The following is a 26302-nucleotide window of genomic DNA, read 5'->3' on the forward strand; positions in this document are numbered from 1 at the left end:
TCCATTCTGCTCGTGCATCCATGAATTTACCTATACCTTTCCTGAAGCTATTGACATTTTAGAATGTAGCACCTCCTGGAGTAATGACATAGCATTTTATTCGTCAATGGAAAGTGACAGTGGAGAAGAAATCTGTCAAAGCCTGCTTTGGTTCCTGCTCCCACAATCCTCCTCTCCCCACTGCAGGGGACACATATAGACTCCCCACCTACAGATTAAGCCTTACCCCAGGCTCTAGGACCAATCCTATCTTTAAACACGAGGATTTAAAGAGCTCTGATTCAGTATTTAGGTGACTCAGAATCAAATCACCGGAGCTGCCAGTTCTAATAGACTGTATGACCCAGCTCCACAGTTTAGCTTCTGTCTTGTTCCTGAGATCAGCTTCCCACCTCATACCGAGTTCTGGCAGCATAATCTTTGTCTTGCTCCTTTTTATCGAGGTCCCCAACTGGTAACCTTCCCAGTACTCTCAGCCTTCCAGGAATATTTCCTGTCTTTCTGCCCGTGGTCCTCTGCCTAAGTGATGGAAATCCTTCTCCTGAAGCCCAGAATTGCCAGTGTCTCCTGATGCCTATTTGCATGTCTGCCTGCTTCATGCTCCCACATTTCTGTGCAGTCAGGACTGCATGGTGCTTGTCATCGGACCCTGCACACTCGTTGCCCACTGGATCCACCTGTTGTGGATGATGGCACTGAGTGGGCATGGATGATAACGTGCTCTACCACGTGCACACGTGCAAGATGAATAAAGAATATTAACCCGAGTCATGGCTCACTGCTGTGCAGATTACATACTGGCCCACTGCACAGGGCACCATACACAATGTCTGAAAGGTACAGCATCTCACAAGGTAAATCACACTCCCTGGAGTTGTGCTGTACAAAAACCTAATGGTAAGCGCTGCATGATATCCTGGGGATGTAAGGGAGGGATGTGCTTATAGCAAGGTAAGTGCTTATCAGCATATGCACCAGTAGTTAACATACCAGTATTTAATTTTGGGAATGCTGACTCAAAGCCAGAGAAACGTTAATTATAGCCTCATAACAGGGGCAGAGGCAAAAGAAAAAAGTGAGGCAGTATGCTTAGTCTCAAACACTTGGTAAAGTGAAATAATTTAACAAACAACAAGAATAAAAATTTTCATGATTGAGGCAAGCTGCTTGCCTAGGACGAGTGGCTTAATCCTATGTGACATAGGACGTATTTCAGACTGCAGTGGTTGTCAGAGCATTTGTGTAGCCTCAGGGGTGCCAAAGACATTCTTGCTCCGTCCCCAGCCACAGAGCATATCTCTTCAACATTAAAGTCAAGTTTTAGGATTAGTTACATTGGAGCCTTATTCAACAACCTCATTTTCCCCTCACTCCCTCCCCCACACATTTATCTTGGAAACCTATTAGGTATTTATCTGAATAAAAAAATCAGGATATTGACTTAATGGCTTATATATAAGCTTCCAAAGAATATGTTACAGGCCTGGTGTGGGGATGGTGGGGGGCGGGGGGAAAGGAGGGGAGACAATAATGTCAAGGTATAGGGACAACCTAATATATTTGGCGGGCAGTGGAAATTGACCTGAGAGGCAAGAGATGTGGGATCCAGGAGAGGTTAGATTACTAGCCAACTGTGCAACCTTGGTCAGGTCACACTGCATCTCTGGGCATTTGCCTTTGAACTGTAAGCATGAGGGAGTTAGGTAAGATGACTGCTAAGGCGTTTTCCAGCACTGAAACTGCAGACTATCAAGCTGGAAGTATAAATTATTTCAGCATGGCATCCTGGATTACAATGGTGACCTTTGGACAGCACAGGAACACAGATGAAACTGATGCTAATGGAATCCCCAACAAGGGCAGAGGGATGTACCAAACCAAATCCACCTCCTCCACTATTCACCCCAAGGCAGCTCTGAAGGAAGATGAATTGCTTAATTGCAAAGTAGGCACTCAAACAACAGCCATGTGTAATTGAAGAGGTGGTTTCATGAGCACCACTTAAAACCTAAGGAAATTGGAAACAGTACATGTTGGCACTCATTGTGAAGGCAGTATTATGAAAACTTATGATACACATAGATTTTCCTCTCATAAATTAGATTACAATGTACTTGGTTAATTCTAGCAAGGTATTAATATCACATTAATCTAAGTCATAAAAGTAAAGTATTTATGGATCTTTTTCAGACCTCTAAGAACCAAGTGCCCTATGGAAAGTGGTGTAGGAGGAGGTGTGAGGTTTATAGACGCGTCACCCTGCTCCCACACAAGCAAATGCATCCTTGTTCTTCCAGACCCACTGACATCCTCTGCCTTCCAGGCTTAGCTCAAGCCCCATTTCTCCACAAACAGCCCCCATAATGCCAGTCCACAGTGTCTCCTCTTTCTGATTTCATGTGGCACTTACTGCCCGCACCCATGATGCACCTCTGTATGCTATTTTATGTTTTCTTCCTACTCATCTCATAGGTGCAAGTCTTCACATTCCAATGGGGTTGTAAATTCCTTTAGACCAATATACCATGATGTATTGCTCTTAAAAAATATCTTCAAGGATCAGTTACTGGAGGCTGACACACATTTAATGGCCAACGAACATGTTTTGAATGGAATTAATATCATAGACTATGGAGAGATTACTATGGGTCAGGTTGGGAGACACAACAGTGGATTAGAGAATCTCCATCTTAAGCATTTACCATGGGAAAGGGAAGAGAGAAATGTTTGCAAATAATCATCAAAACACAGAGGTCATAAAAAAAGAACAAATGCTTTGCAAAGATGAGAACAATTCACTTCAAATAAAGGGCTAAGGCATGCTGCTTAAACTTTAACACACATTGGAGTCACCTGGAGGGCACATTTTGCTGGGCCCCCCTTCCAGAGTTTCTTATACAGTTTGGAAATGGCCTGAATATTTCCATTTGTCATTAGTCCCGAGGTGATGAACTACTCCCTAGTTCAGGGGCAGTACTTTGAGAACCACTGAGCTGAAGGACAAACAGGCCCAAAACAATGAAAAGCATCTCAGCAGCTATTTTTACCTTCTTTAAAGGACTAGGGGATGACCTTGCCAAGGAAACAGTATAAGCAAAGGGGGAGAGATATGAAAACACCTAAAATGTCTAGGGATAGCAAATAGCTGTATTGGGATGTGAGGATACAGAATTCAGGGGCATTATTTTAGAGGTCTTCAATGTCATGCCAGGGAACCTGGATTACTTACTGGGCAATAGTGAGTACAGGAGTGTTGTACACAGATTCCAAGAGGCTGACAACAGGAGGCGATGGAAGAATGGACAAGAGGGCTTGATGATTAAGTCACTAAACCAATCTGTCTTTATTAAGGGGAAACCAAAATAGAACAGAGACATGTGTTCTTCCAAAAGTCACTCCATATGTTTCTGGAGTTCATCTGAGTAAGTGGGACAAAGGTCTCAATTTGGCTACTGCCCAGGGTTTAGGGATTCTGCTTTTATTATTACTCACACACATAGAAACACACAGGTCCATCCGAATTTAGGACCCACCTCTTCACACACCCACAGGAGATGGTAGCTCTGGAGTTAGGATTTAGTTCCAGTGCTGAGTGCATGTGTTCAGAAGCATTACTAAATGCACAGAGAGAGAGAGGTCTCTAACGCAAATCAGAAGCTGTCCAGAATGAAAACTTGACCTACCATGTAGAGCTAAACAGGAGGAAAACTACTGAACCCTCTAATCAGGCTCTGTTTGAAAGGGAAAAAAATTGAGTTTGATCTCTGTCTCCCGAAATAAAAATAACAGCCAAAGCATAGTTCCAGACACTGTTCTAAACACAAATATATCGTTATTGAATCCTCACAAAAGAGATGATTATTACATCTATTTTATAGATGAGAAAACCAAGACACAGAGAAATCAAGAGATGTGACAGGGTCACACTGCTGGTAAGAGGTGGAGCCAGGATTTGCACTTAGGAAGGTCAAGAATCAGTGTTTGTGTGTTTAATCACTGCACCAGGTTTTCACTCTCAGTTGGGCAAAGATCCTGAGGTTACACACGCATTTGAAAAAAATAAAGTGTTGATTTGCCTCTCATTCCTTCTCCCCTCCCTTCTTGCTGTTCTCCCTTTACTTCTTTCTTTCCAAATTACTAAACATCTCTGGTTTGTCAAGCACTAATGCACATAGATTGAAGCTGCTTTTAAAGAGTTGAGCAAAGTAGCAGTTCTACGCAGGTGGATTTTTCTACATATGTGAATTACACATATGGGCCATACACAGGGTCTTCAAACAGATCAAACTGCTCCATGGGGCCACCCTCTCAGAGTGTCGCTTGGGCTACACTTGCAACTTAAGAAAATCCCAGGACATTGTCCCCAGCCTCATTTAGTTTCCTATCACAAAAGCACACTGTACCTGTTTGCAATGCCAAATAGGATTCAAAACCTCTCGGAAGAAGAGAGTGTAAAGATGGCTTCTATATAATTCTGGGGGGGAAACATCTTAAAACACATTCATCTGAAGCCTTCTTTCAATTCTCCCATGAAATGCTAACCTTTATCTGCAGTTTGTGAGATTCATGTCAAAAGCTCGCCAAGGCCCGTAGCCCGAGGTTCGAACCAGAGAGATTCTGACTTGGTCCTGAGGCAGGTACCTTTGTAGCTTTCTAATCTCTCTCTCTGAAGTTTGGGGGCCTTTAAAAGGTTGGTGATTGTTCCGTCCCTGTGGAGGATTTTCTGTCATTTCATGGGCAGGAATGCATGGTGGTGACACTAAGAACTGAAATTCAAATCTCTTTACATTCTGTTTAATTGCCATTATTAGTCTAATTGCAGGTACAGGACTCAAAGAGAATGTGTGTCACTTGCCATCTGTAGCCGGAAGGTGCTTGAGTCAAACCAAATCTGTTCAGGATGCAAAAGACACTTTAGCATATGCAAATGCCCGAAATGGCTTTACAGACCCAAATCCTTTTAATAAGCTTAAGACAGGCCTGAATTTATTTAAATGTCTAATTCTAAATGTACGTATGCCTGGTAGTAATGTTTACCATCTGTCTGACACTGCCTGTTGAGGTAATTGTCAAGCTACAGTATGACATATGGTGCACATATTTGGACCTTAAATAGAACAGCCTTGGCATGAAACAATTGGAAACCAAGATTTAATCTTTGGTATCATTCAAGTTGGAGTTGAACAAACAGACAGTTCTGGGCTATTACTGTTTTCTTCCTTTATGATAAATACTCCTCCGTAGGCATGCTTGAGAACAACATTAAAGGGCAGGCTTGGTTTCAGCGCACTGCCTTTTTCTTGCTCTGGCTCCAGCACTTAGAAACCCAGTTGCAATGGCAATTCTGCGGCGGAGGCCAGAAACCAGCCTGGAGCCCAGGCAGCATCTGGCTTCAGCCAAAAAAATACAAGGAGGGTCCCACTTGAGAGCCCAGAAGAGTTAGTTGCCTGGGTGGGAGAGGCAGAATAGAATACAAGGCAATGGCAACAATTGCAGCTCTTCTTTCTACTCGTTATTCTGTTTGCCTGGCTTCTCTTTTCATCTCCATTCTATTTTATTTCCCTATTTAGTCTTCCCATTGTCATGTCAAATATGGTGGGGTGGAGGAAGAGAGGAAGAAAGGGTACAAATAGGCTGACAGCTCCAAGAGCCCCCCTACTGCCCTGGGGAAACGCACATAGCTCCAAGAGATGAGAACAGCACCCTTTTCAAGTTATTTTCGCTAAATGATAGAGACTCTAGAGTGACAAATATCTCAGGCACTGCTCCCTTTTTTCTTCCTTAAATACTAGCAGCACTGTAGCATTAGATACAGCTGTGTAGATGCCTAAAGCCTAACTTGAAAGACCTACTTTATGCTTGGATTAAAGGATGAGTGTAGCTATTGTCGTCGCAGTCGCTGTCTGGATCTAAAGTGATGTAAATATGGCAACAGGAATAATGTAACTCTTGCAGTAATGCAACTAAGAATGTGGTCACTGCCTCTTCTCACTGGGCATGGCACGTCCTTATACACAGCACTCCACACAATAATAGCTTCCAGTACAAAGTCAACATAGACACTTTTTCTCTAACCCTGCTTCTATCCCTGGGCTCCACTGTCTTTTCATTTAGGAAAAGGAGGCTTGGGGAATTCTGGAGGATAAGATAGTCAACAACGATTGTGTGTGTGTGTGTGTGTGTGTGTGTGTGTGTGTGTGTGTGCCTGCAAAGTTAAGGGATCCTGGAAGATGAAAACAACAACACACGAGGTTTGCCACCAAAGCAATTCAGCCATGGATTTCCCCCCAGTCTGAAATGATGTCTTGATTCCATATTTTGGCACCCTGCCAAGCTCTGTATTTAAGCCCGAAGCTTAACATCTTCTGTGTTCCTAATTAGCAACAAGGCTAAATTTAGCAAAGGTTTCTCTGGTGCCACCACTGTCACAAAAGGATTCTGAAATCTAACATGAAGGCATGTTCCTTGATGGATTTAGGAAAAGACAAAACATACCTGAAGGTGCCTCTCTGGGATCTGAAGGCCTGGGATGCTAAGACAATTTTGAGGCAAAGGGATAAAATTGGCCATTGTGTAAATATTTAAATTTTGACATGGGCAAAGTCCCTCCTGCAGGGCTCAGATGACATAGCGTGGTTACACTTTCAGAGAGGCCTGCTCTGGGAACAATGAGAAGTGGGCAAATTCGTTTTTCATGCCTGCTAGCTCCCCACTAAAATCCTGCCACTCCCCTGTCCTGGTGCTTTCTGTCTGACCCTGGGACCATTCCCAGCATCAAAGTGCCCCCAACTTCTCCCCATCTTCACACTTCAGTGGCCTGACAATAACATTCCCCACGTCAGGCTTTCTTCCTGATTGGCCCCTCAGCCTCTCTAGTGCTTCTTGCCTGCTCACCACAGCTTTTTAACTTTTAAAATTTCAAACTACAGAAGAGCTACAAGAATAACGTGATGAACAATGACCAGGGGTACAACCTTCACGTTGGCTCACCAATTATTAGCCTCTTGCCACATTTGCTTCTTTTCTTTGCTCTTTCCTTATATGTGTGTGAGTGTGTGTGTACACATGATGTATGTAATGTTTTTGTTTTTGAACCATTTCAGAGTTAATTAGACATCCTGACTCTTTCCTCCTAAGTATTCTCACATGTATCTCCTAGGAAAAAGAACATTACCTAGAGAATAACAACTATCATTACAATGATCATACTTAGGAAATTTAACATTGATACACTATGACTAATCCATGTTCATATTTCTCCAATTGTCCCATAGTGTAGTTTTAGGTCTTTTATGTATGATCTAGACATTTATGGAAGATTTAGGCCAGGAGTTTTGCAGAATGTGCTTATAGCTGTAAACACTGCTAAGTGTTGTCACTTTTGTTAGCTCATCAGTGGTCCTGAACATTACTGGACATAGTTAAGACTTACATTCTTATTCTCACTTAATATTAATAGTAAAGAATGCAGATGACAGATGACCTACTGGACGGCAGACACTCAGCCTGGGACCAATCAGAGGGGCCTGGGAGGAAGAACACATTTATGTTCCTTTCTCTTCCCTTCATCTTAGGCCTCTCACAACCATAACCCTAACTTCTGCAAGGCCCAATTTCCTTTCTTCCTCCTGGTCTACACCCACTTCTCCAGCAGATACCCACTCTGATCCTGCATTCTAACCGCGTGTCTGCCTGGCTGCCTGTGTCTTACCAGGCTCAGATGACAGGAATGAGACACATTCTCTTAATAGGGACAAGCCCTTACTCCCCACTTGTCTTTTTCCCATAGAGGAAAGGGAATTTGCACTGCCCTTCACAAAGAGGAAAACAGTGGGGAGACCCTCAGACTCACTCCTCTGTGAAGTGACTGGTACAGCTGGAGGACAGATCTGAGCATGCCCAGTCAGCCCCATCCTCTTTCATTCCTAGCTGTCCGCCGGAGCGGACACACTTATATGCTCCAGCATTCCCCACGTGTGTTTGCATATGTGATGGGTGCAGTCAAGGGGGATACATTCAATTTAGAGGGCAGAGTAAGGTGCCCGTTTGGTGGCACATCAAAGCCACATTACATGCTGTAATTGGCTTCATCAAAAATAAAGCTATTATTTTGGTGTTTATCTGTCTGATGCCTGCAATTCTCTGTTGTTTTCCATCTCAGAGGGCAATAGGGTCTTATTTACTGGCACTCTGAATCCTCAACTTTTCTATCAGAGAATTAACCATAATAGAGCAACACAGGTTTCTCTGCCCTCGTCATGGGGTAGAATGAACACTGTGCTTGCATTGAACTCTTCTCTCTGGAAGGAGACAGAGGTTGCTTAGGCTGTGACACAGTTGGGGCAACTCAAGGATGCTCAGGCAGGGTGGGGGTGGTGAGGACAGAGGCAGCCAGCCAGTCTCAGCTGAGCCCCAGCCAGCTGGTCTGCCTACAGGCTGACTCCATGGAAGAATTCAGAAGGTGGAAGGAGAGGCCCATGATTCTATTGGGCAGGTGCAGAGAACATGAAAATGGACAAGTTCCAATTTTAACTCTTTGCAGAAAGGGCAACCTAGCTGGTACTGCCTGCAGTATGCTATCTCTGGTGTCTGGTGGGAGGCTCCTGGTCCGCAGCAGAAGCAGAGGGCTTTGTGGTCACAAGCCAAGAGCTCACGTGTTTGCTGTGGGAACTGAGCTTTGGGGTTCCTACCAGTTTCTCTGGAGACACTCAGTCTTCTTTACTGGGAGGTGACTGGAGCTGTTCTTTCTAGAACAAAGACTTCCCCTCAGCTACAAAGAAAAATTGCCTGTTGTTAGTTAGGGTGTGTGGGTGGGATGAAGTTTAAGTGGGAGTAAATATAAGGATTGGGATCTTTCAGACTTTTGCTTATATCACTAAGACTTTAAATTATCCTGACTGATATTTGGTTTGTCTCTGAGGGTGAGAAGAAATGAAAGATGTCTTATTCAAAGCGGAGGTAGAGCTTTCTAGGCCTTGAGATATCACGCATAGGGGTATGATTTGTGACAGTGAGTGTGTGTGTGTGTGTGTGTGTGTGTGTGTGCACGCATGCGCAGACGAAGCAAAGATACTGATATTTCCTCCAAGAAAGAGTGAAGTTAATGTGCACGCCATTTCCATGCTGCCAATATTTGAATTATTCAGCAAATCCCATCACCTCCACCTCCACCATCACCACACACATGTGCTTGTCTTCCTTCTCAAAGAGTATGAGCCAAATGGCCATGTCCCTTGGTCTGACCCCCAGTCCTGACCAGAATCATTGCCTGCCTTGGTGTGCTGGGCAGTTCTGAATATACAAATTGGCTCCTCACGCTAAGCTTTTGAGACCCTGTGATCAAGGAACATAGCACAGTGCCGGACACAAGTTAAGTGTCAGGGAAAAGTGCAGACGTATGATGTCCTTTTCTGTACATGTGAAACAGTGGGATATAGAGATTAATGGCATGGGGTTTGAGTCACAGTTCTGTCACTTATTAATTAGGTGACTTTGGGTAAGTGACTTGATCTCCTTAAGTCTCATTTTCCTCACTTACATGGGTATAATAACAATAAAGATGATCTGTGCTATTGTTTGGGGATGTCATAATGTGGATAAAGTACGTAGCTGAATTCCTGGCAATAATCAGAACTCAGTGCACTGTGGTTGGAGTTGAGAGTAGTGCTTTATCAATAAATTGTTATATTGGCAAAAACCTTACTGGACCTCTGCACCTCTCATATTAACATGGTTAAATTAGACTCTCCAATTAACCAGAAAGTATCTGCCACTGTTTTGCGTGTGGATACGTGTGGGTTGGTGGTGCCAGGGTCAGGCCATGTCTTAGGAAGCCTTCATAGGAGGCTTTTACGGCTGTAATAACTTGGGAAATTTTTCAACAAAAACTCTCAATTTTACACAGCATCTGCATTAGTCCAGAGTTAGAAAATTGCCTTGGTAGACATATAAAATGCTCAATGTATGTTGGAAAAAAATTTAATCTGATCACATGAACCTTTGACAGACATCAAGGACCTTATAAATACATTGTGCTCCCCCCCTGCCTACCAAATATTCTGAATTAGAAGGCCAAAATCTTGCATTTCTATCATACTTGAATACATGATAAACTACAAAGGAGGAAGCACAGGCTATTGTGGTAACTAACCTAAAGTATTACTAAACTCAAATATCTAGTCTGTAACTAATTGATGCACTTTTGCTGCCCAGTGGCAGTACTTTAGTTGTGGAACTTCCCCCAAGGTTGGTATCATTAGGAGAAGGAAGATTTCAATGTTTCTTTAGAAGAAGTAAAAAGCATACACAGGCATATAAGTTCATATGTGTGTGTGTAAGGACAGAACGAAAATGCTCAGACATGACTCAGTGCTGAACACTTTCCATTTCTTGTGCGATTGCCATTTTATTTCTTTTCTTTCCCCCTGTGATGCTCCCATTTTGCTCTTTATCTTAGGTACCCTAAGACCCAAGTTTCCTCTGTTTCCCAGGCGATTAGCAGGGGATGCAAGGAAATAGAATGAACCTACGTGAAGCCCAGACTTTCTAGCGAGGAAGAGAGGGATCTGATTGCTCTATGAGCATGGAAAAGAAATCAGAGTCCAGACAGCGCCATGTACTTTCCTCACCCAGGGTCCTACTGTGACATCCATACTCCTCTGATACAACACTAGGAGGCACAGCCAGAGCTATTTGGCCATGACACATGCAAGAGCAGAGTCAGGTCTACCACCGCCCTCACTGAGGACAGCTACGCAGCCCCTCCCTTGCACTGACTGATTCTCCCCCTTTCACTGGTCAGCTGACTTTTCTGGGGGTCTGCCTGGGTCATGTAGGGCTTTTTTTTTTTTTTTTCAGGATCTTGCCAAACCATGGCTGCCCTTACCGTGGGAATCCTATAGGGGCTCCTCAAAGTACATAGTCGTGAGCCCATGGCTTTAAATTCATATGAGTGACATATGATGTGTGTTTGAAATCTTTGGCTCCTCCCCCTTGAACTTGGGCAAGTTACTTAAACTCCTTAGAACTTATTTTTCTCATGTGCAAAATGCAACTATTGGTATATATCCCTCAGCTTGTTATTAAGGTGAAATGAAATATATTTTGAATGATACCTAGCATTGAATAGGTGCTGCAATGCGTAATTTTCTTTCTCCGTGGTGACCATAATACTTACATGAGAGCTGTACAATAACTAACTTTCGGAGGGATGCCTGTCCACTGGGCAAGCTCTGCTGCACGACAGCAGCAACAACCATAGTCTAGAGCATGGTAGGACCATGTGTTGGAGAAGCCAAATACTGAGTCGAGACCTGGGTTTTAGTCCTGGCTCCTCTTTCACTAGCCCCATGATTGTGAGCAAGTCACCAGACATCTCTGGGTCTGTCTCTGTCCATCTCTAAATGCCTGCTCTATCAAACTTACAAGGTATCACAAAGAACAATAGAGATGCTAGTGTAACAATGCCCTTTAAATGACAAAGCTCAGCATAAATATATCGGATCAACAAAACTCAGTGGTCAGGTGTCAGCTCTAGAGGCCCCTCACTTAGAACTGCTACTAGTCAGTAGCAGGGCTATCTGTCTTATCCTATTCTGTGGACACTTGTGAAAAGATAGCATAGATGTGTCTATGAAGCAAAAACTAGGATCAGAAAACAAAAAACAACAACAATAAAATCCTAGGATCAGGAGAGGCTCAAACATCCTATATATGGCCATTGCTATCAGCTCCCGATACAGAGGGTATTCATATATCAGAGCTTAGCCTGAGTCTAAAACAGATCTGTGAAGAGCTATACTCAGGATAGTCTTGCTATCCTGACCTGACCAGGAGCCCCAAACATGGACAGCAAATCTTACACACTAGCATTCATTTATTAAACATTTACTACATTCATTAAGCATTTAGCAAGTGGCTGACATCAAGCAAAAATGATTTAATCTTCACGGAAAGTCTGCAAATGATATTTGTTATGCTCACTCTAAAGATATGGGAACTTCAGTTTGCCCAAGGTCATCTGGCTGGTGATTGACAGGTCAGTTGGAACACTCAAAATCCATCCTCTTTTGACTTCACCACACTGACAGCCTCACACTTTCTATGAGCAACAGATTTACAGTGATCTGGTACAGTCCCACTCTCTTTGTTTTCCTTTCTGGCAAAAGAAGAATTTACATTTGGAATGAAGATTCAACATGATGAATGGTGACTCAGATATATATTCCCTCAAGGAAAATCAACATACAGAAAACTATTTTTTTCCTAGATAGATATATCAGCAGAGAGATGTTAGTTTTATCTCAGACTTCATCACAAGATATCACTAAAGATCAAGTTTCTCTAAAATAGCCAACATACAATTTGAGTTCAAAAATCTGATTGATGCATACTTTTGTATTATATGATGTGAACAAAGTAAGTACTATAAGATAGTGTATAGTCAATAAAATAGACACCATTCAAGGCAAGAAAAAAAAAGGAAAGAATGTATTGGCTCTAAAAGTCTATCAACACAACAAAAACATAACTACTGGTTTTTCTGATATTCTGTATCAAGTGTCAACACAAAAATACAAAATGAGACCAGACGTTAAGCAAAAATGAGATTGAGAGGGTTGGGAAGAGATTAGTCTACCCATCGTTTTCATTCCTATTTGGCTTAATTTTTATGGGTAAATCTCAGTGAGAATACAGGTTGGTGAAAATATTCCACCAAATCAATGGACACATGTAATGTCTGAGATCTAATATTTTGGGTCATAAGACCCAGCAATGGCAGAACGCAGGAATGGCATTAATACGCGGATGCACTGTTGAGAGACATTTCATGAATCAGGAAACATTGTTATAGTCAGAATGAATCTGAAAATTCACTAAAAAGATATTCCATTCATTTGGGTAGAAAGGAATCATGTTTTGTAGATAATGTGATGTGCACTTGTCATATTCACATGGTTTGGGTCACAGATTTTACCAATTACTGCATAGCCTTTAGATTTTTCATTTTACTATATCAACTCTCTTCCATTCACACCTCAGGCCAGAGGTGGGAAGGTAGCATCTTTCTTTCTTTCTATGTGGCCTTATCCCAGGAAGCCCTTTCATGTGGGGGCAGAATAAGACAAAGGAGCACAGAACATGCAGCTGAATGTGCTGGATTCCCAAAGAAGCTCACTTTCAGTAGTGTACTTTTAAATCACAGAATTTATTTATGTTCTCTCTCTCCTTTCTGTGGTCAATGACATGGGTCAAAGGCATTTAATCAAACCCTTGTAGAGAGATGGGTCCCATCACCATGCAGTGTGACGATCTAATTTGTCTTCTGTCAAAAAATATATTTTGACAGAGCTGAATATGATAAGTGTGAAGTCTTTTTATGGTCAGTGCTGAAATACGTGTACGGCACAGATTTGCTAGGCTCATTATTTCATCTGTCTCTTGGTAAATATTGAAATTGTTGTTAGTGTCGATACTAAATACAGAGAAAACATGAATACATGTTTTCTTTATTCCACTGTGAGTTCAGCTAGCTAAAACCAAAATTACCTTCTGATTTCTGAACCAGAATAACTGATGACCAAGACGGCAATGCAATGACAGGAATGTGTACAGGCCAGATGCCTGAGTGATGTTGGAGAAACAGTGATGTAAATAAAGCTTATAGTAAAAAGCAAAAACAAAACAAAAAACAAAAAAAATTCCTCCGACCAGCAGATGGTGCCACAATTTATAATGTTTGGCTATTTTGGGCTTCTTGGACAGCTTGCTAATTGCTTTGTCAATTAATTTAAGGCATGTAATTTAATTTCTTCTGCTGCATCACACAGTGGTTTATTAAAGAATTTGTATCCAACTCTTGGCTCTGGATGACCAGTTCATTTGTTAGTGTTGCTAACAATTTCCAGACACTTTCTGTTGACTTCTCCATCCGCCTAACTCCACGAGAAAGGGGGAAGCTTGATCCCAGGTATTAATCAAGTGCAGATATCGACCTAGTTTCTGAACTAGATTGTATATCTCAAAGTTACATCTGAACTTGTAAAGTAAGAAGACAGAATGATGCCAATTTGCAAGATATTGGAGAAAATCTATCTTTGGGATCATGTAGGATCCTTTTTCCTCAAGCCCTTTGCAAGTTTTTGCTATATGACAAAGCAGTCAGTCCTCGTTTTTTTTTTTTTTTTTTTCTATAGCAGTGAAGAATGAAATAACACATAAGACAAGGAAGGGAAGTGAGAAACTTGCAAGAAACTTGATAGGAAGAGAAAATTCCACCTCTGAAAATAACTCTAGCCAATGATATATCTCCTAGCACCTAGAGAGGTCCCTGATTAATTTTAAGCCTAGAACCCTGATAGCTAGATTTCCAATGCAAATTAAAGAACTGAAGAACTTGTCTAAACTAATAAGGAGAAAAATTTTTATTGTTCTTAGGATTCCCCACTTGCCCAGGTACCATTAGTTACTTTAATTCTCTGTATTTCCTCTTTTAGAAATACCCAGATCAATACTTCCTTCTACTGCTTGGAAGCAATTGTACAACACAAGTCAACTAGAATTATTTATGCAAAAGAGCAGACGTAGAAACTGAGGCGTATATGCTACGTCAACTTTTGCAAAGGAAAGTCAAAAAGAAAGTTTAGTAATGGATTAAGACTCTCACCTTTGTAGAACATCTGCATGTAGATGTAGGCAAATTTATCTTTCTGAGTGTAAATGTTAACCAACTGACTCTATTAAGTGAAGATATGAAGCACGGTAAATGGAAACCCTTTAAATAGATTTAGGAGAAGAGCATAAGTGAAAAGTTACCTAGGTATGTATATACCCCTGCCTGGGTCCCACATCATACTGATTATATCAGAACTTCTATGGGTGGAATCGGGAAACTAGCATGTACTAAAATCCTCTAAGCAATTCCAATAACTACTAAACAACTAGGATGTAATCTGACTAGTAGGAGATTTGAAAGCAGTTAAGAAGGGATTTAGAATGATATCTGTTTTACTAAATTCATATAAAATTATTTCAATATGATTATTTTATATAAGCATGTAATAAATTCATATGCATTAATTATATCCTGATCTTAATTATTTTAAATTATATAAATATGTACAATAGTCACAATTATTGGGCATAGAAACATGTAATTTAGGAACTGTTAGCAGATGTTGGTATCTTTATGTTTTTCCCACTTATAATTTAGGTGCCCAATCACATTTGGTGGCATTTGTTGAATAGCTACAGACAGAATAAAAACGCAGTGTGTGAATGTAATCAGGTTCTGTGTGACCCACCAAGTAGCTATTAAATAAAGAGCTTTCTCAAGGGCAGAGTGATTTCTAACCAGTCAAAACCTGCTTGTTTTAGCAGAGGGGTCACTCTACTAGTGTCCCAGCTGATTGGTTATGAAAATGACTTCTCAAGTAACCAGAGAGGCTGGTTGTATTGTGGCATCAAATGGAATTCTAGCTGAGGAGAAGGGTTTGGGTTCAGCATTGATGGATTAAGAGCCAGACCATGAGCAACTACCCTTCAAGTAGCCATGGTGATGTCAAGAACTTCTGTGGGTAGGAGTAAGGGTGCTGTCTTTGTTCATTGGGAAAAAGAAAGAAAAGCTTGAACCACTGAGACAATCATTTATATCACCATCTGTGAGCCTGATGCTGTATGAAGGAAAAAATAACAGGCTATAAACACGATTTACCTACAAAAGCTTTAGAATTCTGATTTCAAGCCTCACAGACACAGCTCTATCTTTTATTTAAACAGCCTTTTGTTTCCATCCAAGAAACTATAAGCAACTTATAGATACAGCTGAACCCTAAGTTTCATAATGGATATAATCTTCAGAAACAATATATTACTTAAAATCATGTAACTGAAAGTACTAAAAGTATATCAGTCTTGCAGTGTAGATGCTTGACCACTGCACTGTACACCTGAAGCTAAAGCTGAATAATATTGTATGTCGACTATAATTTAATATATATATAGTCACAGGATTTGGAGCATAGCATAGAGAATAGAGTCAATGGAATTGTAATAGACATATACAATGCCAGAGGGGCAATAGATTGAGGGAGGGAGCTTATCCCTTTGTGACGGATAAAATGTCTAACTATTACATTGTTTTGTACACCTGAAACTAATAAAAAAAATTATATCAGTCCTGAAAGCTTGATCTATTCATAATATTTTGAGGCAACATATTTAAATATAAAATATCATGATGACATTAACCATCCATTAAAATGTTTGTTATGACTTATAATTTAATGAAGTTAAAATTAACAAATCACTAAATTTTTATATAAATGACAAATATTTTATCTGTGGCAGGTCTTATCTGGCTTTGCAGGTAAGCAGTGGAAGACATACAGAGTCTGGGAGAGGGAGCAAGGGGAAATATTGAGTGATTGAGCCTGGGCACAGAAGCTAGGATAAAAAAGACCATTTCTGGGGACAGATGAGAGGCTTAGAGAAGAGAAAAGATCTTTGGTCTTAGACCTTGGTCTTGGTCTCCATCCCACCATTTACCAGCTGTGAAACTTTGAGCAAATTAATCTTTTGATTGCTATCATCTGAATGTTTGTGTTTCCCCCTTACCCGCACCACAAATTCAAATGTTGAAATCTTAATGCCCAATGTGATGGTTAATAGGTGGGGCCTGTGGGAGGTGCTTACATCATGAGGGTGGAACACTCATGAGTGACATTAGTATTCTCATAGAGCGGCTCCAAAAATCTCTCATCTCTTCCACCATGTGAGGATGCAGCCAGCAGGTGCTGGCTATGAACAGGTAGAGGGCCTCCACAAGAACCTGACCATGGAGGCACCTTGATCTTGGATTTCTCAGTCTCCAGAACTGTGAGAATAAATTACTGTTATTTATAAGCCACCCAGTCTGCAGTTTTTTTTGCTATAGCAGCCTGGATGGACTAAGACAATGAGGACCTTCAGTCTCCTCATCTGGAAGTAACAGTAGATAATAATCTCATGAAATCGTGTTAGGGGCTAAATTAAAATGATGCAAAGAAAGAGATGAGCAAAATGCACAGCAAGTACACAAAAAGTGGCAACAATGATAATTTATGTAATTATTCGTAGCTGGTTTCCACTGAGCTACTTGAGAGAATCATTAACCATCATTCAAGCAATAAAGTTTGCTGTTACAAACTACATTGAGTGGTACAAATAGGTGACAATGTAAGTAGCAATGCAACCACAAATCCACCTGGAATAAATAGCTATCCTGAAACTTTTCATTTCCAGCTCATATCTGAGGCCACTATCTTTTCTAACCATATCATGACTCTCCTTGTCTTCAGTTATGAGGTCCTACATCAGGTAGCTCTGTAGGAGGAGAACATACATTTCTTTGAGGTGTTTCCCAGGTTCCCCCCAAAGTAAGTTTCTCACACAGCTTATAACATATATTTTGACTCAGTCCTTGATAACCACATAACCATATGAGTTAGTCCCCAATCACCATATCTTCCAAATTAGGTGAAAGTATGTCTATCCATTTTTATAATTTATGGTATTATGGAGGAAAAATACACTTTTTGGGGCATTGGTTGATAATATAATTATGTCCTAAATAATTCTAGATATCTATATTCATTCTAAAATAAGGTCTCAGAAAGGGCCTTCCTTTTCCATTCAAAGATTTCCACCTAATAGATTTGAGAGTAGGATTTGGTAATTTGATGTAGTTATCAAGATTGGTCAGAGATTCAGGAATGGGGGTGAGAGGTGTCAAAATCAAATCTACCTATTTTACAGTTTTACTTCAAGTTGGTACATAACTCTCAATCCTTATAATAGAAAGGAGGTATTTCTTTCTTTGTGAAGCCAAGGATACATGTCCATGCCTTTCCATTGCTAAGTCTTGGGAATCTGGAATGATAACCTCATGACAGAAGTCCAGGTCAGATCATTTTGTTGTTGAGGAAACATACGGTTTTAAACTTGTGTTGCGGGAGGTAAGGTTGTTAAAATATGATGGACCAAAGTATGGAGACAATGATTGCCACATTTTGGAATATGGACTTTGTTTGGTAGGCAGTGGGGAATCGATGAGGGTTTAGTGGTATTGGAATCATACTTTAAGAAAATGATCTCACAGCAGTGTACAAAGAGATAGAAAATCAAGGAGGAGACTTATTGTATAATTGTTCCTATGGGAAACTCTGAGGTACTGATGTAATACTGGCTTTAGAAGGATGGTGTTAACTTCTACAGAAGTAGAATCTATTGGAAACTGACTTTAGGCTAAAGAGGGAAGCAAGAGAAAAGAAGAAAGAAGTTTAGAATGATTCCAAGGCTTAGTAGTGTTTGACTGAGAGTAAAATACTGCAGTATACAGAATTAAAAGATAGTAGTTACAGTGGAAAGTGGGCTTGATTTTACACATGTTGGTTGAGGTGTTGAAGGCTCTTATAGAATTTGTCAAAAAGCATTGGGAATGGAGATCTGGAGTTGTGCAAGGAAATCAAAGCTATACAAATATCCTTAAGAGTCATCTATCAAGGAGGTAGATACTTGCCACTAAGAAAGTGCATGAATTTGCTGAGGGAGAAAGTTTATATTTATGGGAGTATAGGCAATCCGAGAACCAGAAAACAACAATTACAGAAAAGTAGAAATTTTAGAAAGGAACTAAATAACAGTGTCAAGGTTGTGAGGTCAAAGCAAATGATCACTCTGAAAAAAGGTGGCTGAAGGGGAGCCAAAGGTATAGATTTTGACACTGAAGGGAAGGAGAGAAAAATAAATGAAGCATAAAACCGAAAATTAAGGGAATTGTGTCAGATATGAACTTATTTGTTGAAAGTGTGCAGAAAGAACTGAGACTGGGATTATGAGACAATGGAGTGTTTAAAATCACTGTATTTAAAAATCATTGCTGGGAATTTGGCTGATGCCAACTAGTGGTGAATAAAGGGACTGCAAGGTGACCATGATAGCCCAAGTGAGGAGAGACAGTGAAAAGATTTTCTCAGCTGTTTTCAGTGGCCCGGAAATCAAAACATTCTATAATATTCTGCACGCTGGAGACCGGCAAAGTGGGAGGGAAGAAAGTCAAGCCTGTGAGACATCCTTGAATCATCCTGACTAGGATGTTGAATTTTCTGAAAGGGAGTTCAGGCCAAGAAGAAAGTAGGAAAACATGGGGGAAAAGACAACAAACCAGAAAAATGAGGATTCAAGTACCAGAAAAAAGTGCTAAGGACAAACATCAGATTTAGGTGAAGGTTAGGAACGTCCTATAAGAAGTCAATTAGGACTATTTCAAATATGATGAGCTCTAAGGTATTGACTGAGTCACTGGTATCTGAAGCAGAATGAAAACATAAGCTTCTGAGCTGAAAAACATAGGAGTAGATATTAAATTTAGGGAGGAGGGAGAGCTCCCAGTAGAGGGGGTAACTAAGGGTTAGATTTTAAAGTCACTGAGGACATTGGGAAAGTGTTGGTGAATCTTCAATGAAATAATGGAGAATATTTTGTAAATACACAAAGAGCAACATTTCAAAAAAATATATCTACCATCACTGAGTGAATCAGTGCTTGAATGACCCTTGACTAGATAATACCAGCACTTTCAGAGACAACAAAATATGTTTCAGGTCTAATCACGGAAATCATGGAAAATCACTGCGTAGTCTTTGACCAGCCCGAGAAAATACTGAATCTGAAAGTATAATAATTTATCTCCAGTGTTCCATTAGGATACATTAGCATCAGTAATCAGAAATCTAAAAAAGAAGTTTAGTGGAAAAAGGGTGGTGAGGCCCTAGTGTTTTCATTATGCTCCATTTTCTAGTGAGCATTGTTTCTGTCACCTTTGGGGAATTTCCTTTAGGAGACCAAATGAAAAATGTGTCTATAAATATTGATTAGTTTCATAATCTCATTAACCTTTTAAAAGCATTAGGTAGATCTTTAAATTATACAAAACTGAATAATACCTTTATGTTGAATGAAGGGCACCTATTAAAATCCTTCAGAAATTTATGAGAATTGGTTACTTATAAGACTAAAGTTAACATTTCAAGTTTGAAAATATATTTCATTCTTTCTGTACCTTATTTATTTTTTAAGTTCCTCAGGATTAAAAATAACTTGAAAATTGTTTTATTTTAAAAATATTCATGAAGAGAATGATAAGCCACTCTAAGATAAAAGAAAGGCTGACAGAAAACAATAATTTTAAAAGAGTCTTAGAACCTTCCTTCTCCTCGTTTTTTACTTTTTCTAAATTCTGTGTCATCTCATTTATGATTCACAGATTTCATGAACAAGACCTGTTAACAAGAGTTCTAACATAAACAGTAATGGAGCTAGCAGGGGAAAGGACTAAAATCAATCTGCGAAATGCGATAGCAACCCCTTCATCTCTATATCCTCAGTTAGGAAAGTAAGTTCTTAGTTATCCGTGCAAAGTCTATTCAACTCCATAAGTCTCAGTTTATAACCAAGGCACAATGCAGGCTTCAAATGAGACTAGAACTCATCAGTAAATAAAAAATCAGAGAGTTTTTTTTTTCTTTCAACTTTCTTTCCTTTAAAAAAATAATTTATATTGAGGAACACTATTATTTCTCTGAATGGACTCTTGCAAAAATGATTAGTATTTGTAAAATTTCTTTAATCACTCATGATCATAAGAATAAGAATGGCTTCCAGTTTTTATACTTCCCATTTAGAGCAGATTTTTTTAAGTAAAAAAGGTAAGGCATCAGAAACTTAGTCCCTTTATGTAGTTGACCTTTTAAAAACTCAGTATTTTATTGACTGTCCATTGTATTTTCTTACCCTGAGATAGTGCTACGGTAATCAAAGTGTGGGAATAGTCAAACATTGTTATAAAACCCCAAAGCCAAATGTTCCTTCCACAAAGAACTGCATTACTTTTCCAACAACTGTGTTTACAATTAATTTCAAATATAAATGCTAGCAATCAAAACAATGCCCTGCTATCATATGCAAAATTATTCATCGATTAGTGTGTGTGTGTGTGTGTGTGTGTGTGTGTGTGTGTATTCTCCAGATTCTTTTATTGCACCTTGGGGATAAGAATAAAAGTATGGGAAAAGAATCCCAGTATTTTAAATTATGATAAAAATATTGCCAAATCCTTCAGCAGCTGTTTATCATGTAAAATAAGTTATAGTAACTATTCACTGGTTACACATATTGAAAATTCTTCAAATTATACATTAATAAATTATGTCCAAGATGCACAAAAGTTAACACAAAAACTTTTGAAGGCTGGTATTCAGTACACAAAGACTTTGACATGTGCCCTACAAGTGACTTCAATTCTGCTTAGAAATTTCTTCAGGGCATTTAAAACTTCTTTTGTAACTCTTCATCAGCTGCTTTACAGACAGCAGCGATCTCTATAATGCATATTTTCACTTTCTGCGTGGTTGAAGTTCATGTGCTCTATCCAATTTTAAGGAAGAGTGTAAGATTACATTTCTAGAATATAGGACGCGATAGCCATTGAGACTGTACCATTGCTGTTTATCGTAATTCCTACTATTTACTGTTTGAGAGACATTTGCGAATTGTAGAGAAGATGGTGCCAAGATGATCGTCAGGCCACTGGAATAAGTGGTGTGCGTGTTGTGAACTGTAGCTAGGCCTGAACAGCAAGCACTGGGGTGCTCATTCACTTCGAAGTTAGCAGCTTCTTTGCTGTTAGGAATGGAACTTTGAAGAATATGTTACAGAAATATAGGAAATACCATTCTGGCTGACTTTTTTTGTCTTATTGAGCCTTCACGTTGCATAAGTTTGAGATTTGAATTTTCCATTGCAGATTTTATTCAAGTTGAAGTTTTGCAAACTATCCTCCATTTCCAACAGCTGGGCCCTGAATTTTACAAAGGATTCCAATGTACTTCCAAACAAAAAGTCTAGGGTAGGCAGAATAGTTTATGATTATGAGTATGAACTTTGGATGAGGCTGACCTGGGATCAAATCTTAATTGGTCTTAGATAACTTATTTGGTTTCTCTGAGCTTCAGTTTTCTGAGCTTTAGTTTCACCTTTAAATAGGATCATTATGTTCTCTACCTCCAAGGGACATAATGAGAAATAAATGAAATAATACACATGAAGCAGATAATAGTTTCTGGAAAATAAGAAACACTCAGAACTGTTAGCTAGCATAATTATGAACTCACACATGTAGGCTTTTCTGTAAACTATTGTTCAGCTTATAGACTGATTTCCAATTGAGGGTTTCTGTGAATGGTGGGGTACGGCTAATCTGCCTCCAATGCCCAGTGGTGGTAACTGCGTGAGCTATAATGTGGTTTTCTAGCTAAGATATTGTGCTGGTATAAATTTTCAACTCTACAGAGAAACCTCCACATCTGACGCTGATGATACATTTACTTGCTAACAAAAAGACCAAAAGGAAAAAAAAAAAAAAAGGAAGTAAAGAAAAGAACGAGAGGTGAGAGTTGCTAACAAAACCTTACATAGTGTGTTTCTCTGGCAAAGGTATGTTTTCAGGAAGCATAGTTTTCCCCGTGCAAGTACCAAAGTCTAAGAATGGGCCATTGTTCACCTATGCCTTCTGATGCCGTTTCTACCATCTCTGTTCCAGAATGCCAAGCATGGGGGATGGAAACATCTTACGGGAAATTGGGCTTCAGTGGATGTTCGGAGTCTGATTGTGGTGGTTGATTGCTACACTAACTCAATTCCTGTTCTGCAGCCAATCCTTTTTGATTTGAAATCCAAATATGTTTCCTTCCAAGCTCAGCTTTTAAAGTTGGATGCAGGAGTAGGTTCTTAGTTTCTTTTCTTGTTCTCTCTGCTCAGAGGACCTTGGTTAGTGGATATGTAGGAATTTAATACCTCAAGGACTCTTCAAAACAATCTTACTTAGCAAATATCTAAATCAAAGTTGGGAACAAGACAACCATCAAAAATATATGCAAAACGTTGACTCCTTTCTGTTTAAATGTTTATTGTGAACTCCGTAACATTGTGCTCCTTCACGCAAGGGATACCAGTTAAAGTTATGTCAATGTTTTCACCATAAAACCCCTAGTACCCAGACTTCGTAAGCTACCGACAAAAATATATGCGGATGTAGAGTACAGTATTCCAAATATCATTATCGGAGTGTATTTTTTAAATGCACTTAAAAGTATTTCCAGAGTTTTAACAATGCTTAAAAGAAACAAAGCCACATTCAGGTTTTCAAGCAGTTTTTGAAAACATCTTTATATATTGCTTGGAAAGGTATAAAAATACAGACAAAGCAATGTAATAAATACACACATTTAAGGTCTTGGCTGAAGAACACATGTTCAGAGAGCTGGGATGAGACTTTCTAGATTTGCTTCAGAAATGTAATGCGTACTTCCGTCCCTCGTGGACTGGAAGTGGGAGAGAACTTTTTAAAGTATGAATAGCAGTTTTATTTTTGCTCCCTTGGCCAGGAATTATAGAATTCTATGTTTCAATACTGTGATTCTGTGGGACTTTATGAAAAAACATCTCATCTTTTTCTCCTCTATTTTAATTTCAGTCACATTTAGGTTTACCTGATTTTCAGTCTAATTTGTAACACTATTTCAGTTGGACATTTCTAATTAGGATCCTCTTATGCTTCCGTGGCCAAAGTTACTCATGTATTTTCTTACATGAAGATGATCTGCCTGAATAGCCATCATAAATACTAATTGGAAAGTTATTGTATTCTTAAATTTTCACATTTTGCACTTCATGACAGAATCTAAAATGGTGACGCCTAATACCCAGCACTTGTGATCAAGACTCACCATTTTACAAAGCTGATAACTAACTATAATAGAAAGGAGTGGAACCCAAATTCATGAGTTTATGAATTAATTCAACCATTGGCTTTACTTTTTTAAACTGCTCTCTGTTCCAGGGAGAAATACACCACCCATGTAAACGAGGAACAATTAGAACACCGACTAAGGAGAAGATGAATTACACAGAATGAGATTTCTTTGGCAGAAGTTAGAAACTTAGACTCATTTTAAAGTAGAATTGCACATATATGTATGTATGTGAATACATATACATGAATGCATGTATACATATGTACATATATATAAAGCCTCAAGTGGACCAACTTAATGAGATCAATACTAGTCTTCATTTATAAGGTATTACATTATTGGTCAATATGTGACCCTCTTTTATCTTGTTTCAATTTAAAATGTAATTAACTCACCACCATACCAAGAACTCAAAACATTACCATTCACTTACATCTATTAATGAGTACCCCATTATTCTTTGCCTCCCCCAAGAAGTAAACAATATCTTACATTTTATGTTTATAGTTTCTTTACTTTTTAAAGAATATAGTTTTGAAATCACATATATTTGTGCATAAATGTATTGCTTAGTTTTGTCTGTTTTTGAACTTTGTGATAAGAATATTGTATTCCATGTAGTTTTCTGGTACTTGCTTTTTCCATTCCACATCATGTTATAAGAGTCATTTGTGTTGTCTATAACTCATTTTTATATCATCATTGCCATAGAATATATCACTGTGAGAATATATCACAAGTGATTTATCCGGTCTCTGTTAGAGTCTCCCATCAAAAGACATTGTGGTTATTCCCAGTGATAGGGTTGTAGAAGCGGGAGGGCTGAGAAGCGGGAAGTGCTGAGAGGACTAAAGACATTTTGTTATTTTACTACTGAAAAATTATTGTATATGCCTCTTGATGGTGCATATGTGTAAGCGTTTCTCCTTGTATGTACCGACAGATGTAGTGTAATCGCTAGGTCATAGAGTGTGTGAATGTTCAACTTTATGCGATGATACCAAATTATTTCCAAAGTGGTTGCATGAGTTTACATTTCTACTAGCAATTTTAAAGCGATCTTGCTGAACCATATTTTCTCCAGTACTTGGCTTCGTCAGATTTCTCAAAATTTTTTTTCAGTTGAAAGGGTATAAAACAGTTTTGAAAATTTGCACTTCTCATTACTATTTAGATCAAACACATCTTCAATATGTCTATTGACCAAAGGTATTTACTCTTCTGTAAAGTGCGCATGGAGTTTTTTAAAAACCATTTTTTTATTGTGTGATTTGTGTTTTCCTTATTTTCTTGGTAGAGTTTTTTAAATAAATTCTGAATGCCAATCTTTTGTCAGCTCTGTTTTACAAATATTACTTCGCCAGTTTGTGGTTTGTCTTTTCAATTTTCAAAGTGAGTTAGAGAGTAGAAGTTTTTAATTTAATAAAGTCAAATTTATCAATCATTTCTTTAATGTATACATTTTATAAATTAAATCAATATTGGGCACTCACTATGTAAATGGATTATACCAGGCTGTGGGAATAGAAAATGAGAACAAAATGAGTCCTTTCTCTCAAGGAGCTCAAAGTCTAGTGAGAAAGACCAACAGGTAAGAGATTATAAAATAGTGTGAAACCTACTGTAATAGAGGCAGAAAAAATCTTACTGAGGACAATTAGGGAAGCTTCATAAAAGCAGATGAAATATTTGAGCTACTATTTAACAACTGTAAGAAAAAAATTTTTTCAGCATATGTCAAGGCCCAGTGACAAGAACCCCTGGTAAGAACTGCAAGTAAAATCAAACGTGTTGTGGCAATTGATAAGAGTGAAGAAAAGAGGGATTAAAGCTGCTGCTCCCCAGGGTTCCACGCTGATAGGTGATGTGCTGTGAAGGGACATCAGCTTACAAATGCAGGGACTTTTTTGTGTGTACCTGAGGATGCTTTTTTTTTTTTGCATGTCATCCTTGCACAGGGACCATGCTAATCTCCTCTGTATCATTCCAATGTTCGTATATGTGCTGCCGAAGCGAGCACCCTGGGGATACTTCTGAATCCTCAGGATTTTGAACAGTTTTGATATATAATGAACACTTTTAATGGACATTTGTTGAATATATGAGTGAATGAATAAAAGGAAAAAGGAAACAATGCCTATCACTTTCCTAGTGTGGTTGCCATAACAAAGTACCACCATGTCGGTGGCTTAAAACACCAGAAGTTTTTTCTCTCACTTCTGGAGACCAGAAGTCTGAAATCAAGGTGTCAGCAGGGCCGAGAGGCCTCCAAGGACTCTAGGGGAGAATCCTTTTTCATCTCTTCCAGCTTTTGGTGGCTCCATGTGTTCCTTGGCTTTTGGTAGTAACAACTGCAATCTTTGCCTCATTTTTCACATGGTCTTCTCTCCTGTGGTTTCCTTTTCTTATAAAGACACTTGTTATTGGACTTAGGGCCCAACAAGTAACCTAGG

General features: G+C 39.2%; 1 protein-coding gene and 1 non-coding gene across 11 annotated transcripts in view; both read right to left on the reverse strand.

Annotated features, from left to right (window-relative positions):
- SEMA6D (semaphorin 6D) overlaps positions 1-26302 on the reverse strand; it is a 560420-nt gene that overhangs the window by 253366 nt on the left and 280752 nt on the right. The gene's annotated exons all lie outside the window — the stretch shown is intronic.
- On the reverse strand, positions 25763-25869 carry LOC141570831 (U6 spliceosomal RNA). Its single transcript, XR_012495284.1, has one exon. It is a non-coding gene; the product is annotated as a U6 spliceosomal RNA (small nuclear RNA).

Source organism: Rhinolophus sinicus, linkage group LG03, assembly GCF_036562045.2.
Source record: "Rhinolophus sinicus isolate RSC01 linkage group LG03, ASM3656204v1, whole genome shotgun sequence".
NCBI lineage: Eukaryota > Metazoa > Chordata > Mammalia > Chiroptera > Rhinolophidae > Rhinolophus > Rhinolophus sinicus.